This window comes from Manis pentadactyla, chromosome 16 (genome assembly GCF_030020395.1).
Source record: "Manis pentadactyla isolate mManPen7 chromosome 16, mManPen7.hap1, whole genome shotgun sequence".
NCBI lineage: Eukaryota > Metazoa > Chordata > Mammalia > Pholidota > Manidae > Manis > Manis pentadactyla.
The window spans coordinates 32,397,999-32,417,939 of NC_080034.1; the positions used below are offsets into that span (position 1 = coordinate 32,397,999).

A 19,941-nucleotide genomic window follows, 5' to 3' on the forward strand; every position below is an offset into this window, starting at 1 on the left:
TAGGAAGTGCACAGTCCAACCCCTTTGAAGGGAAGGACTCCTCTCACTGCTCCTGAGTACAAAGCCATGGTAAACATTCAGGCCGCCTGACATCTAGCCCAGTGTCAGTGCTCAGTTGAGGCAAAAATAATTTGAAAAATAAACCACTTGTCCTCAGAATTGCCCAGAACATAGGAAATGATCCAGGTCCTGGTCCTTCAGAGAATATCCATTTCTTTCTCTGAGCTGGGGAAACTTCTGGATGGGGTATTGGGTTCACTTTGGAGCAGGGATTGAGCCGTCCCATCAGCATGCCTGGGTGCCCTGGCCCCTGCTCCAAGTCATCCTAATGCTGTATTGATTTCTGGGAGCAGTTCCATCTCTGCTCTGGTACCGGCCAAGTCCCATCCCTGCCACTAGATTCTGGTCCTTTCATGGGTGACTGTGGGGCAAGGAGATAACCTAGCCTGCTGCCCTGACCCTTAGGGGAATTCAGAGACTTGAGATGGGGCTACACTAGTTCCTCCTTCCACTCCTAATCCCCCCTCCCTGGACATGTAAAATTGCAGGTAAAATAGGAAGAAAACACTCTCCGTGGTGATCTCCCTCTGCTTTGTCCCTTCCCCTTCCTCCTCCCTTCGCATTCTTCTGTTCCTACCCCCACACCCTACTCACCTCCCCCTCCTACCTCTTTCCTCTTCTCATTTCTCTTCCCTTCCTCTATCCCCATCCCATTAGTGTCTGCCTCTCTTTTCTTGCACTAGCGTATTCTTCTTGCACTCTGACATACCTTGAGTTTCATCCTGGCAATGCCCTTCTCCCCACACCTGCCCGCTCTCCTACCCCAGGCTTTCCAGAATCCCTGCAGGGAGGAAGGGCCAGTCTTTCAGGGTGTGCAATATTCTGATCTGGCAGTGTTCCTGAATGCACATGTGCCCAGCCATAGGGCCTGGGCTTCTGCAGATATGCACCCCTCTATGTGCATAGACAGAGAAGAGGCAGGGTCTTATATCCAGCTGAGTCAATCTTGGGCTGCAGAGACATATCCATATACCACATGTGCCCTCCCAGTGGGTATCTGGAACATGTGCATGGGAAGTGTTAGCCACTAGGACAGAAGAGATGGATTGAGATACTCTCTGCCCCTGGATTTACCAGCTGGGGAACCATATTGGCAGGAATATCAGAATTTCAGTTCCTTCGGTGGGACAAATACATGTACTTCTTGGGAAGCCCAGGAAGGCAGAGCCCAGTCTAAGCTTCCCAGGAACTAGTTGCTGATTCCAGTGGATGGAAAGGAGGATAACCAAAGGAAGAGGAGCCCCTGGCCTGGCCAGACCCCTATCTTCTGATGTTAAGCCCATACACAGTCGGCTTGGAGTAGAGACGCAACTACCTGCCACATGCCTAGACAAGTCGCTTTACCTTTCTGTGCCTCAGCTTCCTCATATGTCAGATGAGAAGAGCTAGGATCAAACAAGGAAAGAGTTGTAAAGGTGCTGGGCAAACAGTTGGCGCCACCGTACACCTCGCGGATTGCTGTGATACTCACGAAAAGTCTAAGTGCCTGCGTGTACGTATGGGAACTCATTTTTCAGAGGTCCCTCGCTGGGGTCTGGGAATCAGAGCGGGCCCCGGGGCTGGGTGGGCGCGATCCTCCCAGCCCCCAGCCCCAGACCAGGGCTGGCGCGGCGGGCTTTTTCCTCCGGCAGGCGGCGGGCTGAAGGCTGCACGGCGCGCTCCGCACGTGAGGCGGCAGCACCGGCGCGGGCTGCAGCGGCACAGCCAGGGCGCCCGGCTCGCCTTGCGCAGGGGCTACCCGCGCTGCTGGGTCGCAGCCCGCCCTCCCTGCTTCCGAAGCTCGCGGCCGGCCCCCCGCCCTCTTGGGCCGCGGCCCCAGCTCCCTCCCGGCCTTCGGGGTGGCAGCCCGCTGCCCTGGCCGTCTCCGCGCCAGCCCCGCGAGGATCGCGTTTCCCTCCGGTGTCGGCGGCCGTGTGGGTCGGCAGGGAAGGGAGAGCGCTGGGCAACGGGCCCAGCGGCTGCTCCCAATTTCTGCATATCCGCCCGTCGCCACTGGGGGCTCCCGGGCCGAAGAGCCCGGCGGGGACGGTGCGCACGGCCCGGGAATTCCGGGCGCCTCCGGCCGCTGGGCTTTCTCCACCGCTGGCCCGGCGCTACCTCCGCAGCCCGCCCGGCTCCCTCCCGGATCTGTGCGTGCGATCGCTCTGTTTGTGTGTGTGTGTGTGTGTGGCCGGGTGCGCGCGTGTGCGCGCGCGCGGGGGGCAGTGTGCATGAGGGGAGTGCGGGGGAGTGTGTTTGTGTGTGTGCGTGTGGGTGTGAGTGCCTGGTTCGCTCTCGCTGAGACACACACACACTCACACACACAACCCGGCTGGCTCGTCTGAACTTGAAGACACCCCACATTCCAAGATGCCCGAGGTTCCTGGGAATGCTTGGGGTTCTTCAATAAGGAAAATCTTACCGGCATCTTCCTAGGGAGGGATCATCATTTTCTGTTTTTTTTTTTTTCTTTTAAATCTGGAAGAGAAGAGAACAAGTTGTGCTTTTTTCCTCCCTTCTTTTTGATAAATACCATGGATATAACTGAATAAGCCGCTCAGGGCTCTCCCGGCGTGGACGTCCGAGGCTACCATCTGCGTTCGCCGGGGCCGAAGGGCTGAGCTTGGGCCAGTCTGGGCGGAGAAGGATGCGCGGCCGAGCCGGAGAGCCCGGGCGCCCAGCGGAGCCGGCCCCGGAGCCTCCCAGCCGGGGGTAGATGCCGCGCTTCCCAGGTGAGTGGCGGTCGCGCCGCGTCTCGGCGATCTCGGTATTTGCGGGAGCTCGGCGCGGGGCTGAAAGCACCCGAGGTTGCTAGGAACTTTGCATCCCTTTCTTTCTCACTTGGCGACTCCCTCACCCGGCACCCGTGGGAACATCCTCGTCTCTTTTCTCCATCCTTATCGCGGGAGGTTTCCTTTTCTTTCTTCTTCTTCTTTTTATTTCGATGGTGGGGGTGAAACTCTGGCGAGGGGCGGGGGGAGTGGGTCGGTGTGAGGCCGGAGAGCAGGGCGGAGAGACGGGAGCTTCAGGTAGCCGGAAACGTTGACAGCAGCGGGAGAACTTTGCCGCCAGACCACTCTGTTGCATCTCCCCGCATGCGAGGCCTGGCGAGAGCTGCTGCTGGGGGCTGTGTCAGACGCCAGGGCTCCCTGCGCTCTGTGGGCTGGGCGGGTGGGGTAGAGCCGCTGCGGAGGGGTTTATTCTGAGCTGATGGAGGGAAGGAAGGCGTTGTTGCAGTTTAGGCCAGGAGGACTCTATCCTGGCCTCAGGCAGGGAGATCAGGGGGACGGTGTGTGCAGCTTGGGGCATCAGAGTGGCATGATGAAGCAATATGGAAACTGGCATTAGCAATGCCTGGTTGTTGGTAGGTCTGTCTCCCGTTTAGCCCTGCTCTGGTTCTGAGGCTGGCCTGAGCAGGAAGGAGGGGGAGCGACCGACAACCCCCAGGCCAGCAGTGCCTTGCTCTGCACAAACCTTGGGTGAAGACAGGGAGGTATCCTGCCCATCTTTTCATCACCCCAGTACAAAGGACACAGGCAGCAAGTTGGAGGGCGACAGCCCCTGAAAGCCAGAGCCCGAGACAGAGAAAGGGGCCCAAGCCGAGACTGCAGAGGGACTGAGTCAGGCCAACACCGAATGCACGCAGAGACATTCACAGATGGACAGAAGCCTGCCGGGAGATGGAGCTTGTGGGAGCCAGCACTCGGGGCTGGAGTTCCAGGCATGGCTATAGATGCTGCCCCTCTGGCCCACACAGTGGAGTGTGTGTGTGTGTGTGTGTGAGAGAGAGAGAGAGAGAGAGAGAGAGAGAGAGAGAGAGAGAGAGAGAGAGAGGGCGGGGGTGGGGGGTGGGGGCTCTGTGGTTGCGATGGGCTGATGGGCCTTGTGGGGTTGCGGGAGGAAGGCGGGATGCTTCAGGAAATTGACTCCCCACTGCTGGGGAGGAGCAAAGCTGTGGAGGAAACTGCCTGTCTCTGATCTGTAAAGTTCAGTGAGAGGCTCTAGGTGGGCTGTTGTACATGGTGGGGGCCAGTTTGGACTCCTGGTGGGGAGGCCGAGGTGGGTCATCATTGGGAGACTGGGAGCAAAGGACCCAGGTCTGGGGGTTGCCACCCTCTGCGTGGAGCGGGCTGTGGGGCTGGCCTGTGGGCTACCTTGGAGATTGGAGGAGGCCAGGGTCTTGCAAGGAGGACTCAGGCACTGACTGGTAGGGGCCTGCACTTGGTGCCTCAGCCTCATGGACCACACCAGCTGCCTGGGCCCTTCTGCTGATGCTGAAACGTCGTCTTGCACTTCTGCCTCTGGCTGGGAGTGCAGAGTTCCAACTCTCTCTCTTTTGGGTCCTCACATCTTCGGAGCTCAGGCCCCCTGCCCAGCCCTCAGCTTAGAATTTCTGGTCTAATTCCTGCCCAAGAATGTAATTACTTATCTTCCTGCCCTCACCCTGGGGAATGCAAAAAGCAGACTTGGCATTTGGGTTTCAGCCTCTGGCAGTGCTTCTCTGGGAGGTCGGCTCCCAGCTCCATCTCATGTCGGGATGAACTGGGTGCCTGCCTGCCACCGCTGGGGTGCAGACTCCCTGCTTCTCTGAGGTGCCAGTTCCTTTCTCAGGCCCAGAGATCTGAGAAGCTGGGAAGTATGGCCAGAGAGAGGGTGAGCAGGGAGCTTCCAGCAGGCAAGACTGAGGAGGAGGAAGACGGGGTGGGAAATACAGATGAGGTAGGTAGCTGGGAGAAGCAGGCAGCCTTCTCACCACTCAAAGCCTGGTTTGGCTACAGTGGGAATTGCCTTTCGTATTGGGGCTGCAGCTCTGAAATGAGAGCAAGGATCTGAGGGTTCTGGCCTCCAAGTGTCAAGCTTGTCAAGATGGGGTGGAGCAGGGTCTGTTCTTCTTCAAAAAGTCCCCTGTCCTAAGGTGGAGAGGAGCACAGTTATTGGCACGTAGGGCATTCCCCTGCTGCTGGGGGAGGTTGCTAGACTGAGAGCAGAGACGTAGAACCAGAAAACACCCAGAGACAGCCAATTGGAACTGGACCCCGGACAAAAGCAGCAACAATTTGGGTGTTTGGCAGTTTTTCTTGGGGCACGGTTGACATTTTAGGACCCAGCCTATTTGAAGGGATAAAGTTGTCATATAATGGAGTGGGACCTACACTTGAAGAGCCTACACTTGGAATGGGACCTACACTTGGAGGGTTCAGATTCTGGTGCTACCACATCTTTTGTTGGTTAACCACTGGAGCCTCTGTGTTCTCATCTGGTGAAAGGAAATAACAGCACCCGCCTTGCAGATGGGTCCTGAGCCCACGTGTGTACTGGTGCTCCCCATGCCTCTGTCCAGATCTGGGGGAGTGTTCAGTTGGAGGGCGCAGGGCTCCTCAGAGACATGGAGGACAATAGCCTCAGCTTCCATCGCCCACCAAGCTGCCTGGAAGGTTTGATGCCATCACATATAAGTTGACCATGAAAAGACTCCAGAAAACCCTCCAGAAAACTTTGGGAATTGATATTTAGGAAGCAGATTTCACCTCTGGGGCTGTGACACCTGCTTCTCTTCCTCTCTCATTTGCTTTGGATTTTTATGGCCATGCCTATTTGCTCAGAAAGCACAGGCTCTGTGTTTTACAAGTGTCATCTGTTACCCTTTCCTGTCTGAGGCTTGGGTGTGAAATTTCCCCCAGGATCTAGCCTCTGCCTTCTCTTCCTTGATTCTGCCCTTCTCTGACCCCAAGAGTGGCCTCACAGGGATGGTGTCAGGCCAGACCAATTACATGGACACAGCTCTCGCTGTGCAGGGCCTGTGATTGGACCTGGGTCTACCTGCAGAGTTGGCACACCCAGTTGGGGATAGGGGCTTAGACTCTGTGTGCATTTAACAGGGTCTGACTAATGACCAACTGGAATAGGGGTGGAGAGGGAAATCTAGCTATTAAAGGCAGGCCTAAGAAAAGGTGTTTTCAGGGGGCCATTGGGTCTGGAGATAGGGACAGGGAGAGTAGCCATGTCAAGCCTGCTCAGTGTGTGGGCTCTCAGGAGGACTTCTTGGAGGAGGTGAGGATTTCAGCACTAGGAAAAGTCCACAGAAGTCCTTAGAAAGCAATTTTGTTTCCTATTAAATTCTCAGAGGTCATTGGGAATTTTAGAAATTTCAGGGGCAGGGTACTGAGCAACTAGAGTTGATATTCTGGAGAAATTCCTGAGGCTATCAGGACCAACTCCTTCAATTTCTTGATTGCTTATTATGTGCTGGGCACAGTGCTAAGAGCCTCACATTGTGTCACTGAATTCTCGCAATCCTATGAACTTGTCACTCTCATTATCTCTACTTTACACAAGAAAACTGAGGTCCAGAGAAGTTGGGTACAAGCCAGGGAGCTAGTACATGGCAGAGTTGTCACTCAGTTTTCACATCTGTCTAAATTCAAAGCCTACACTCACTGCTCTGTACTGCTTCTCCCTTGAGGTGTGGGGCAATAGGCACCATGGACCAGCCCCTCTCTAAGCCCTGCTGGCCTCCTGGCCTGTCCGGGGAGGTGACTTCAGAGCCTCCATCACAGAGCCCTGTGGAGCCCAGCCTTCTCTGAGGCCATTCCTGGCTGCCCTGTGTACTCAGCCCACCTGTTTAAAAGCTCCCAACAAACAGCCAGCACCATTCTCATGGACACAAGGAAAGATGGGACAATGGGTGAGCACTGGACTGTGAGTCAGGAAAGCCAACTCTGCTGTGTGTGTGACTTGGGTGGGGGAGCAAATCCCCCTATTCCCCTGGGTCATGGTTTTCTTACCGATGAATCACAATACCGGTGTTTGCTTCTCAAGGCTGATGCTGGGCAGCAGGTATGAATGCGTTTCATACATTAAACAAGCTCTTCTGCACTCAGGGTCATATTTATGACCCTTTGTAATTTAGACCAAATAACTAAAATGTCACATGTTATAATACCTGAGTTTGCATGTACCAGTTTCACATGGGACTAGAGTTAGCCAATAAGGTTAACAGGCCAGCCATGTGGGCACTGTGCCTTCGGGGCAAAGAGATGGTTTAGAACCTGCAGAAGAGGGCCATGTGGTCCAGACAATTGGGCAGAATAGGTGGCAGGCAGCTAGGAAGGGACACGTGGACACATATATCACTCACTTTTGTCATGAGGCAGCCAACGCTGAAGATTTGGCACTAGAGTGGGCAGAGGGCATTTTACCTAGGCCAGTGTTTCTTAACCTTTTTTCACTATTGCCCTGTCCAAGGAGACTTTTTAGACACTTTTTTTTCCTAATTGCACCCTTCATCCCATGAAATTTTAATTCCACAGATATACTGTGCCCTCTGCCCACTCCAGTGCCAAAGCTTCAGCGTTGGCTGCCTCTTGACAAAAGTGAGTGATATATGTGTCCACGTGTCCCTTCCTAGCTGCCTGTCACCTATTCTGCCCAATTGTCTGGACCACATGGCCCTCTTCTGCAGGTTCTAAACCATCTCTTTATATACAAATGTAAGGTTTTTTCAGCCCTCCTATGAACAAAGCTTTGCTCTGTTGGGGGACTGTAGCCCCCATTGAATATGCTGTTCTTATAGCTAACAGACTAGTGTTGGAAAAAGGGGGATTAGTGAGGCAGGGAGAATCCCCGGGGTGGTGGGGAGGGCAGATTCTATCTGTCATGTGGCTACCCTGAGTGTGGTCTGTGCACGTGCAGCATTGACATCGCCTGGCGGCCCTGAGCCCCATCCCATCCCAGACCTCTTGAACAGGCATCTCCATTTTTATCAAGGTGGGAGGTGGGGGCAGGGTTGGAGGCACTGCCCTGAAACACAGGCTAGCTTTGAACAGAGGGCCAAAGGGAAAGAGGTGGGAAGCCAAAGATCAGAGGCAATTATGTGCTTTGGTGTATTTGAGTCCAAATACACCAAGCAAGTTTAAGCAATGACGCCATCTATACCTGCCACCATCTATCAGTCCTTATAGTTATTTCTGGGTGACTGACTAGCCTTGTAGCTGCAGGTTGTGTAAAGAGTGTGTGTGTTGGGGGGGGAGTTCTGCAGAGGAGACACAAAGCTGTGTGTGGTCTTGGGTCCATGCAGCAGAAGGCCAGGCTGTCTTTGATTGGAACAGATCTGGGCCTGCTTTCTTGAATTTCCCTAATGGCTAATGGGGACCAGACCAGCCTGAGGGACAGACTGGAATTGTAGCAACAAGATGTAGGTTGTAAACTGTGTCAAGCCAGATTAAGCAACAAATCTGGGTTCTTGTAATTTATCAATCTGCTTGGGATTGTCTGCAGTCGAGCCTGGGTCTCCTTGCTGCAGTCCTGTATTCATAGGGCAGCCCCGAAACAGGAGAGACCGCAAAATCCCGAAGTTGGGCTCTTCGGAGCTCAGGGCATTTATTATTGGCATGTCCTGCATTAATGTACCCATTAGCAGGGGCTAAGCCATGCTCAGTCTTTCTAGACACATCCTGAGGAGCAGAACATGGTCTTTCTCAACCCCTCTTCCCCTGTATTTCCCCCCTGGGCCATCTCTCCCCAGAACATCCTTCCTGTACCCTGATCTGGTCAAGGCCAGCATAGGGCTCTCTTCCCTGTCACCTTAACTCAGGTCCCTAATATACTTCACACGGAGGCAAAACCAATTTGGCCCTCCCATCTCCTCTTCCCTAAGACTCACTTCCTATTCCTTTCCCCCAAAGCTGGCCCTCTCCTTCCCAGCTCCCCATCCTGGCCCAGTCCCCTGATAAGGCAGCTTTAGTCAACCAGAATGGGGGGAAGGGATTCACTGCGGTTCTCCAACTAATTCAAAGAAGTTGTAAACTAGGTCTTGCTGTCACCTGACTCTGTCTGGTCCCCCAAATAAGTGACATATGGTTACTCAACATGACAGACGTGGAAGTGTGTGGGGAGTGAACTAGGTTCATTTCAGGCTTTGGCTTGGGTCTCAAAGCCTGATGAGAGAGAGATGTGAGGCCCCCCAGGAGGTTGATGACAATAAGGATGCAGACATGTGCACACACATTCACACACTCATGTACATGCTCTCACATGTGTAGACACACACCCATAGGCACACACTCCTTTTGTCTAATGCCACAGCCTCTCCCTCAAAGGTATGGGTGCATGCCATCCGGCCCCTGCAGAGCACAAGCCATGTGACCAAGAGCATTTCTGTGCATGGTCTCCTGTCATCCCTGTAGCCCTCCGAGTTCAGCAGGGCAATCAGAGTTTTGCCCTCCTCCCTGTTTGGATGAGGCAGGCTCAGACTGAGCAAGGCCTTGTGGGCAGTAAAGCCAGGATGAGAACCCAGACTTCTGACCCCATCCAGAGGTTCACCATCAAAGCAGAGCTGTCATACCCATTACTATACTTGCAGCAGAACAGCCCAGGGAGACAGGAAGGGTATATATGTTGCTGGATGAACAATGTGAAACTGGTTCCCTAGAGAGTCACACACAGGGTGATGGAGCCTCTGGCCTTCTCTGCTGGAACACACATGCACTCATGTGCTTGTTTGGCGATCATTCCTTCCTGCCTCTCAGTCGGCTTTCAGGAGCTTTGACTGGCATCATTCCTCCAGCAGTACCACTCTAGGTCATCCCCAAGCTGCCTCATTTCCACCGAGGTAGAGTGCTGGAGAGCGTGGGACCATCTCTGTCCGTGCAGGTGGAGGAAGCCCTCTTCTGGCCATCTCTCATCACGCTTGCTAGAGATCAAGGTACGGTCATCATGAATGTGCCAAAAACACTTGCACAGTTTTCATGGGCTCGGCCCTCTCCACCTTTTGAGGCCATAAGTTCTGTACTTGCTGCCTGCTGTGGAAAGAAGGCTTCCTTTTACTTGTTCTGAAGCACCCCCAACAGTCCCCTGAAGCTTTAAGGTCTGGAGAGCCTGATTGTTTTGGATTTGGTGATCAAGCCCATACTCCTCCATCCACCCTTTTCATGACTGACTGGTCAGTGGTCCTCACTGATTCAGTTTAATTCAACAAGCAGTAACTGGGTGCCTACTGTGTGCCCCCCAGCAGTCCAGAGGCTGTGGAGATGAGTCATCTCTCCAGGCCCATGTGTGCATGCAGCCCTCCATTACATCGATCATTTGATTTATACTCCTGCACTTTTTCCAGCCCTGCCTGTGGACTCCAGGACTTGGTGCAGGTAGAGGCGTGGTTCCCAGTCTCGCTTGTTTCTAGTGCCTTCCCTCACCTACCTTCTCATGTGTGTGTGTGTTTGCTCAGGGTTCAGCTAAAGGTCACACATGATGAACTGCTCTGTGTAAAGCTGACCATGGTGGAGATGGTGGTGGTGGTGGTGATGGAAACCACTTAAGAAGTACACTCTCAAACCACTTTCCCAGGCCCCTTTTCCACCCCATTTCTAAGCTGACTCCTTACCATTTCCCCCAAATGCAGATTGACTGGATGAAGAGATTTGGGGGTTGTGGTCCCAGTGTAGGGGTAGTTAACCCTAAAGGAACCATTTAATCTTCCCCTGGCCTGGTTACTTGCCTCACAGGGCCTGAGCTGGGGAGGAGGGGAACCAGGCGGGGGTGCCCTAGAATAGACATAAATTCTGGATATTCTGTCCAGTCACAGCTTCTAAGCCTTTGACAGATGAGGGCTATCGCACTGCGGGGAGGACCATCTCCCAGGCCTCCAGGGGGCAAGAATCTGAACGTGAGGCTGCTGGCAGGGGAGGAGCACAGAGAGGTTGCAAGTGGGCAAGACAGGCAGGCTCCTTATGCTTGAGATGATTTTATCTGATGGGAAAAAGGCCCACTGCTTGTCCTTGCAAACTTTATGTCTAAGAGGAGGATGGAGCAGATAAGTGTGGCATGTTATCTGGGAATGCTTACACACCAGAATATGTGGTCACAGCCTCCTTCATCTGCAGGAAGTGTGTGTGCGCTTGAGTGCCCCTTTCTGGGGCTTACACCATGTTCTGTTCTGGCTGTGTGAATGTGAGCTCTCTCTATCCCTCGGTTTTGCCATCTGCAAAGCGGAGATAATAATAGTACCCACTGCACAGGGCTGTTAGAAGAGTTAACTGAATTACTCCATGTAAAGTGTGTGGAGCAGTGCCCAGCACCTAGTGGATGCAAGTGAGTAGGATCTATTATTATCCACAGCACATACAGCAATGGCATTTTCCTAAGCATGGAGAGGAACCAGTGTTGACCAACTTCAATGCTATGCCTTTCAAGTAACCACCCCTTAAATTGTAGAGTAACTTGGGGGATTTCACAACATTCTCCACGTGATCTCATTTGACCCTCCCAACAGTCCTATCAGGTGGGGCAGGGCAGACATTATGGTTAGACCCATTTTATACAAGGGGAAACTGAGGGGCAGAGATTACTAAGTGGTTCCTGGTACAGTTGGGCTTTTCATTATACCTTCAACCATGCCATATCCAGCTGAGCAGTTAGGGGAATTTGGGGAGGAGGGTTTGGGTGAAGATGGCTAATGGGTTCAGGCCTGGCTATTCCATCTGGGCCTTATTGGGATCAGACCTCTGGGGAAATAAGCCACTGTGTGGGAGGAAGTGTGCACCACTTTCCAGGTTTGTGTGCCTAGGCTGGGTCTACACAGCATGGAGTTAGGGGAAGCAGGCTGCATCTATGCAACACAATACCTCAGGGATTGAGAGTCAGTGTCACGACCACAGGACATGCTTACTGGATGCCAAGGAATGCCCTGGGATGGGTGTGGGGGGTCAGTGTGCTGGTGGTTCTAAGTGGGGAGGTAGAACCTGAATTGGGAAACCCGCCAAGGCAGGAGGCATCTGATTCAGCCTGGTCTGATGTGGAGAAGCCCAGAAAGAGATGTGCCCTTGGCCATGATTCCTGCCCCTCCAATACCCATTCCCCAGGGCTGAACTAGGATGTGGGAAGAGGGATCTCCTGGGTCATTTGCTTTGAAGGAACTGGAAAAGCATCTGAGGCAAGAAAGTGGGCCTTGAGCCAGGACACACAAGGGGGAGTGAAGACCCCCAGAAGGGACAGCCAGCCCAGAGGCATGCTCGGGGTGGGCTTTCTGGATCTCAGGGGAGTCATGGTACAGGGATGGATGGGGTGGTCAGTGTCTAGGGTGGGACAGTGGGCAATGATGGTGGGTAGGTGGGTGACCAGAGAAGAAAACAGGAGTCAGGGATGTGGTGAAGGCCAGTCTGGGGCAAGAGCCCCAGGAGGAGAGCCAGGGTGGGCGCCAACGGGGCTGAGGCCTCCCAGCCGGCCACTCTGGGCACAAAGCCAGGCTGCCTGAAAGCCGCAGCCCAGTCTCCCTCTCTCTGCGTGGGGAGAAGTCCAGGCCTGAGCTCATTTCCTCAGCTATGTGATCAGCCTGGGCCATAAATCTCAAGCCATGTAAATATGGCACAAAACTGGGAGGCACTGCAGGTATGGGTGGCTCCAGGAGAAACCTGGGCAGGGAAAGAACATGAATCACGAGTTACAGGGGAGGCCGGCCTGGCCCTGGTGCCTGAGCTGGCTCGGAGTGTGAGTTATCTCAGGCCAGGCCACCTTGCCATGCTGCTGCTGTGCGGCGCAGGGCTGCTATTTACTGTATATTGGTTTTTAAATTACAGTGCAGCATTGATCCCCTGCCATTGAAGTTCAGGCCCTACTCGCTGTCCCCATCTCAGTCGGCCTTTCTCTGTCTCGCCTCCTCTTTCTCCATCTGCCTTGTTTCTCTCTCAGTTCAGTTTCTAAGCAGACTATTATCCTACATTGTATCATGTTACCCCATAGTATTATGCTTACATTACCTTATATTGATTAGTGTGTACATTGACATTCCTCCCTTCCACATATAGAGCGCTTGATACTTTTTAAAGCTCTGCTTGCAGCCATGTGGCTCTGCTTTGGACCTCATGACAGTGAGGAAGGAGGTCAGGCAAAGTGGTCTCCATTTAAAGGTGAGGAAACTGGGGCTCAGAGGCTAATGGAATGACTGGGCCATGCTTGGATTGAATTATGTAATATTATACCATCAGGATAATGGCTACTGGGTACTGAATGCTTATGGTGTGCCCAGTACTGCTCTAATGTAAGCACTATGTACTCATTTTATCCCCACATTTAATCCATGGGGTTGGTGTTGTTATTAGTTCATTACAGGTGAGGAAATGGAGGCCCAGAGAAGTTAAGTAGCTTGTCGAACATCACACAGCTAGGAAGAGGACAAGGCTTCAATTCAAACCCAGGCAAGCAGCCTGGCTCCTTGTCCCACATGCTCTTACCCACCATTCAGTTGATCCCTGAGTTGGTGGTCACAGAGGGTGAACAGGTGGGAACAGGTGGGATGGCTTCCTGGTGTTACAAGAGACATTCTTTTCCTCACACACCTTCAACTTCTGTAGCTGTTTCACTGTACCCAAGGGAAAGACTTGAGGGATTATGGCAGCTAGAAATGCCCCCAGAGTGGGGGACCACGTTCCCGGGAGCCACTGATATCAGCAGTTTGGGCCCCCAGGTGAGGGCAGAAGGGCAGGCACAGAGCAGGGATGGTGGGAGCTCTGGCTGGCTGGCTGGCTGGCTGGCCATTCTCCCTTCTTCTTCCTTGTGTCCATGCAAGGAGGTTGCCTTCCTGACCTCCATGGGTTCTCCTACCACTGCCTTTGTGCAATTACCCTTGCCCTTTGGGGTTCAGCTCCAATCACAGGTGAAGCTGCATGGGCACACCCATCTCCAAGCCAGGCCTGGCTCCCAGGGGCACAGCAGGCCCGCGGGTACCAGAGGAGGAGCTGGCATTGTGGTGCCTGGGGGCCCTGCCTGTCCCACCAGGACCAGCTTCCTCCCTCACTGGGGAGCCCCGCTCAGCACTGCCCTCTCTCTGCCTGCAGGCCTGACCCTCCTGTCTGAGCACACCCAGTGAGGGGAGCAGGTTCGATCTGGATGACAGTGACTCCAGGCTCCTCATCGTCCAGCCTCCTGTCCCCATCCTGGGGATGCATTGTCGTGCCTTGAGTCTGGGGTCAGAGCTTGAGTCTGGGTTACATTACACTCTTGGCTGTGGTTCAGAAGTTCATCTTGCTGTCCCCAACTCTCACGTATGGGGCAGACGAGGCAGACATTCCGGGAGGAGCTGAGCTGCCCGCCACTGCCTGTCCCTCCCTGGGGACAGGGAGGAAGGTGAGCCGCGGGGCCTGAGCCTGAAGATGCTGCTCGGGCATGACTTCCTGGAGTTGAGCTGCGTGGTCCCAAGAAGCCAGAGCTGTACCCCGCGGGCCTGCTGTGACGTGAGGCTTTGGGTTCCTGTGGCTCCCTAGCCAGGCTCCACACCACCTGCCCTTGCTGGGGACCTATGACAAAAAGTGTGTCAAGTGTAAGAGAAAGGGACTCTTACCCTCCCTCCCATAGGCTCAGAATCGTCAGCTCACACCCCATGCTAGACACAAGCAGGGAACATAACCCAAGGGGCGATATGTTCGTTGTTTTTCTTACTAATAGCTACTATTTATTGAGCACTTGTTATGTGAGAGGAAGTCTTAGCACAGTGATTGGAGCCCAGGATCCGGACAGCCTGGACTCACATATCAGCAATTCCACTTACTAGTTGTGTGACCTCGGCCAAGCCACTCCTCTCTGACCCTCAGTTTCCTCCTCTGTAAAATGGGATGAACAGCACTACTGGATCCCGGGGATTGTGGTGAATATGAAGTGAGTGAATGTATACAAAGTGCTCCAGTGTTTGGCACAGGGTGTACGTTAGTTGGGCATCTGTTGGTGCTGTAATTTTGCTTGTAGAGTAGGCATTACCTTCCTTCGTGCAGATGTGGAAACTGAAGTCAGAGTAGCAATGGGATTTGCTCCAGGTCTAAGGTGACCAATCCTCCCTGCTTGCCTGGGATTAAAGGGATTCCTGGGGTGTAGGACTTCCAATTTTAAAACTAGGGAAGTCCCAGGCCACCTGGGATCAGTCTCAGGTCACACAGAAACTGCATAGCTGAGGGATTTGAACCCGGTTGTGTCTGATTCCCATTGCCTTGCCCTGAACCACCACTTTAGACTCCCATGGGGGTGGTGCCTCCCTTAGCTGCCTGCATCTGCTGAGCTCCACAGGCTTTAGACATTGCCTTGTGAATTATATATTCTTAACCACTTTATCAAAGAGGAAACTGAGACTCAGAGAGGTAAAGTAGCTTGCTCAAGGTCGCCCAGCCCGGAAATGAGCCTGGGCTACCTGGTGCCAGCTCCCCACACTCCGGGTCACTCTTCTGCGGCTGCCTTTGTATTGTTTCCCAGTTCCCTCCATGCATATGGTTTCATTTCTTCATCCCAGCAGCTGTAAAGAGGCAGGGCAGGTGCTTTTACCCCTGTTTACAGGTCAGAAAACAGAAGCTCAGAGAGGTCAAGTTACTCAGCTAAAGTCACATTAGCTTGTAAGTGACAAAAGCAGGAGGATTTTCACCAGTTCTCAGCTGGTGCTTCTCACTATGGTTTCCTTGTTCGATAACTGGAACGAGGTCCCCAGCCCTGTCATGCTCAATTTCCCAGAAGGTATGAGATCTCAGTCATCTCTGGGTCTGTGTGCAGAGGGGTGGCTCCCGTGCGCTGGCTCTGGGTTGTCATCCTCCGAGCCCCCGAGCAGGTAGAGGAGGCACCTGGCTGCAGAGCCATCATGCCTTCCAGCCACAGAGCTGCCCTCCTGCCACCAGCCGGGGACTGAAGGCAGAATGGGCTGCATTCTCGGGACGGGCAGCAGAGGCTCTGTTCATTCCAGGCTTGCTTCGAAGGAACGAAATAAAAGAGTTGGGAAAGACAGTGACAAGGGTCTATAAATTCTGAATGGTGTTGAGGAAAGTGTCCCGGTCCCCAGGGCCCATAAAACCCAGGCAGTCTACTGGGTCAGGGATGATTTATCGGTCCCTTTGTGTGCCATGGGGTCACCTGTCCATCAAGCCTCCCACCTGAGGTACTTTTCTTTTAAATTTCAAACTCTTCTAATCATTCTTGGCATTTCACGGCTGTCCTTAAGCCACTCACAGGGATGAATTACTCCCCCATTTAAGAGATGGGGAAACTGAGGCACAGAGCGGGTTGGTCAGTAGCCCTGGGCTCACATAGTGACCTAGGTCCCTTGACTCTGTCCTAGGACTTTCTTACTAACACTTAGACTGGTTAAGCACCTGTTACCTGCCAGGAGTTACTCTAAGCACTTCCCACTCCTTTTATCCCTACAACAACTCTGGGACACAGGACCATTGTTGTCACTGTCATTTCTATTTTGTACTGAGGAAACTGAGGCAGAGAGAGTTTAAGTAACTTTCCCTGGACCACATAACTAGGAAGCTGCAGAGCTGGGATTTGGACCCACACCTTTAACCACCTTGCTATTAGCAAAACGTAAAAGCAGAGTGGTGGCTGTGCAGGTGAGTGGGTTGGCCACCATTCCCTGAGACCCCTGGTGGCCGCCTCCTCCCAGGGGCCAGGCTGGCTCCTCTGTTCCAACATCTTCTGCGCCACCAGATAGAGTCATCAGGGCAAGCAGGGGCTCCGAAGGTTGGTGGAGAGCGTCATGAGGGAAGTCTGGAAGCCTGTGTGTCTGGCCCAGCTCTGCCACCACCTGGCCCTCGGACCTAGGTGACTCCTCTGGGCCTCCCCGCCTTTGCCGCTGCCCTCCTCTGATGTGGACAGAGGTGGGGCATCACAGGTGTTTGGGGCCCATCTGATGGTGTGATGGCAAGGCAAGGAGAACCACAGGAGCCCCAGCAGCAGACCTGGTCCTGGCCTCAGTGTCAGAAGCCCGGAGCAGCAGCCAGTGCCTGGCCACACTGCTTCTAAATACCTGGACTATTTGAAGTGTCTGGCACCACCTGGGATCTCCAGGTTCTCCTATTTCGGGTGGGCTCTGGGCTGTGGCCACCTCCCTCCCCATTGCCCTGGCTAGTGGAGTTTGCTGGGAGATGGGGGAAGGGGCGGGCTTGGCTGCTGCAGATTGTCTATAGGCCTCACACTGCTTTCCCGTCCCAAGTGTGTGATCAGCCATGAAGGTCGAGTGAGGGGTCTGCTGTGGACAGAGGGGCTGCAACGTCCCCTTCTGCTGTTCAAGGTCTGTGAAACCCTGAGATCTAAGGAGGAGAAAGTGGGCAGAGGGAATGTCTCCTAGTTTCCCCCGCTTTGAAATTCTGCAGGCTGCAGCCTCCATTCAACTCACCTGCCAATACCAGCTGTTTACTGAGCACCTCGTATTGGTCAGCGGCTGGGTTACAGAGGCCAGTTAGACACCTCAAGGTGCTCCCAGTTGGGTGGGTGAGGTAAACAGGCAATTATATTAACACTTCGATGGAGCTCCGATTGGAGATGAGGAACCCAGAGAGCTTCCACAGGAGGCCATTCTCTCCAGCTTCACTGCTGTTGCCTATCACTACAGGGCTGCAGCAGCCTGCTGAGGGCCTCCCGGGCCCCTCCAGCCCTCCCTCAAACGGCACTGTGCACGCTTTGCTAAGGACCTTCCACTGCTTTCAGAATAAAATCGTGACTCATTAGGTGGCCCATAAGGAGCTGGCTCTGTGAGCTTCTTTCCCTGGCCTGTGCCCTCTCCCCATGCCCCACTGAGTCTGCACAGTTCCTAGAGCACATCACGCTCTTCCCCACCCCTGGGCCTTCATGTTCACAGAGCTCCCTGCCTGGAACACCATTTCTCACAGTCTACTTGGCTGGATCCTTCTCACCCTTAAGTTGTCAGCTTAAATATTGCTCCTGGGGGTGGCCTGACCACCCAGTCCAAAGTCGGTCCCCTTGCTGCTCTCACTCAGGGCAGCTTTTGTTTTTTTCCATATTCTTTTTCCTACTGTGTGTTTGCTTGTCTGTTTATTGCTTCTCTCTTGCAGTCAGTGAACAATGTGAGGATAGGAATGGTGCCAGGGTTAGAAGCTCAGACTGGTGCTCACACTGCCTGTGTGCAAGTGCTGCTGCAATGCTCATCAGCTGTGTGATCCTGGGGAAGTGGCTTCCCCGCTCTGTGTCTCAGTTTCTCCATGTGTAGAATGGGGCAAATAATAATACCTGCCCCATAGAGGTGTTGTTCCAGTTTAATGAGTTAATATATGTAAAGCATTTAAAACTGGGTCTAGCATATGGCAAGTGCTTAATAAATATTGGCTATCATTATTATTTTTATGTCCAGTGCTTAGAATAGTGCCCAACTGAATAAATATTTGATGATTAAATGAGACACCTGGACTGAATCTCCAAGGGGGTAGGTCAGGGTTGGTTAAAGAGAGAACAGTGGTTCTCAGTTCTGGCTGTGGACTGTTGAAATACCTGGAGGGCTTTAAAAACCAGTGATGCCTGGGCCTCGCTCCCAGGAGAGTCTTATTACTTATTCTGTGTGTGGCCTGGGCATTGGTGGTTTAAAGCTCTCCTGGCATCCTGATTCCAGGGTTGAGAACCACTGAAATGGGGAAAGTCAGGCACTCATAGCACCAAGAACATCACATGGTTGGGAAGGCATTGATGGAGGAGGTCCTTGAAGAGGGGCACGGAGGACAGGGCCAGGGGCAGGGGCATTGAATGCTGGCACTGGAAGGCAGGACTGAGCCAGGAAGGGCCCTGCATGCCTGCTAAGAGGTTTAGGCTTGGTGGAGAAGTTGCTGGGAGCCCGGAAGGCTTTTAATCCAGGAATGATGTGTCGGATTTGCCTTTAGGGAAATTGGCCTGGGTGGATGTGCGGGGGGTGGATTACCACGAGTGAAATGGAAGGCGCGGAGATCAGAATGCACAAGCCCCTCTGCCCCTGCAAGAGCAGGTTGGGGCCCGGCTCCTGCAGGGAAGGTGACTTGCTCATACCACATTTAATCACTTCATCCTCCTTGGCATGTCTCAACAGTGCGATCTGGTCAGTGCGGGATTCCTCCTTACCACTCCGCCCCTAGCCGCAATGGTAACCTGTGTCACTCAAGGCTGACATAAACCCCATCTTGTCCTGACCAGGGAAGGGCTTTTTATCTGGCTTCTAAGCCAGAGTCCCCAGTTGCAGTGAAAATTCTCTATCCCAAGCCCACAGTTCCCTGGCCTCAAGCCTCCACAGCCTGCATCCACATCTATGACGCCTTCCAAGCCTTCGATCTAAATGTACCGATTTTCCCCCAGGGTCCAGGCCTTCCACCCTTGCAGCAACAGACTTCCATCCTCAGGGCCTTCTCTTGGGTATTTTGTCAATCTTCCCCTGCACCTGGTTGGTAGGTGGGGTCACTCTGCTGACTCCCAGTTCCCTGGCCTCCAAGCTATTTTCATCTAATCATTCAGTTGCCTTCCTCTGTGGGGATGTGAGTCACAGAGCTGATTTGGACGGCAGGGCTCTTAATAAAGTGACCCATGTCCTTTCCAATGGACCCCATTCTATACCACCCCTCAGGGGCAGTATACATGGGTACTCTGACCTGACTCTGCTACTTACTGGCGGGGTGATCTTGGGCAAGTCATTTGACCTCCCCGTGCCTTAGTTTCCTTATCTGTAAAATGGGGGGAAACTCAGAGACATCTAGTTATTCCAGTACCACCAGCCATGGTCATGGGTTGGGCCTGACTATCCAATTCAGAGGATATAATAGGCCTTACTAACACTATGTCGCCTGGCATTAGGGAAGGGTTTGGGACAAGACAGGAGATAAGGCATGCACAGCACCTTCGTTTTCATTTCATGAGGAGGTCAGCAGCTGCCCACATGAACAGCATTTTTCACCCCTCACCCACACAGGTCACATCAGCTGCTGTGGATAAGAGCTGAGATCATGTGAGTCTCCCTGGTACAGAGAAGCTGCAGCCTCAGTTTCCCACCATATGTGTACCACTTAAAGACCCAAGGCATATCTGCCAGCTCACACTTCCCTGGGCCCAGAGATCAGGGGTTAACAGTACACAGAGCAGACACCGTGACCACATGTGTCTTACGTGTATTGTGGAAGGACAGCCTGG

The 19,941-nt window shown here is 53.4% G+C and overlaps 1 protein-coding gene across 2 annotated transcripts in view; it reads left to right on the forward strand.

Annotated features, from left to right (window-relative positions):
- Nucleotides 1-1,788: 1,788 nt before the first annotated feature.
- LRFN2 (leucine rich repeat and fibronectin type III domain containing 2) overlaps nt 1,789-19,941 on the forward strand; it is a 176,956-nt gene continuing 158,803 nt past the window's right edge. The window contains exon 1 of one of the 2 annotated variants that reach the window (XM_057494015.1): nt 1,789-2,771. The gene's annotated coding sequence lies outside the window, so the exon portion shown is untranslated. The remainder of the gene's footprint in view (nt 2,772-19,941) is intronic. The other variant, XM_036907167.2, reaches the window with a different exon arrangement.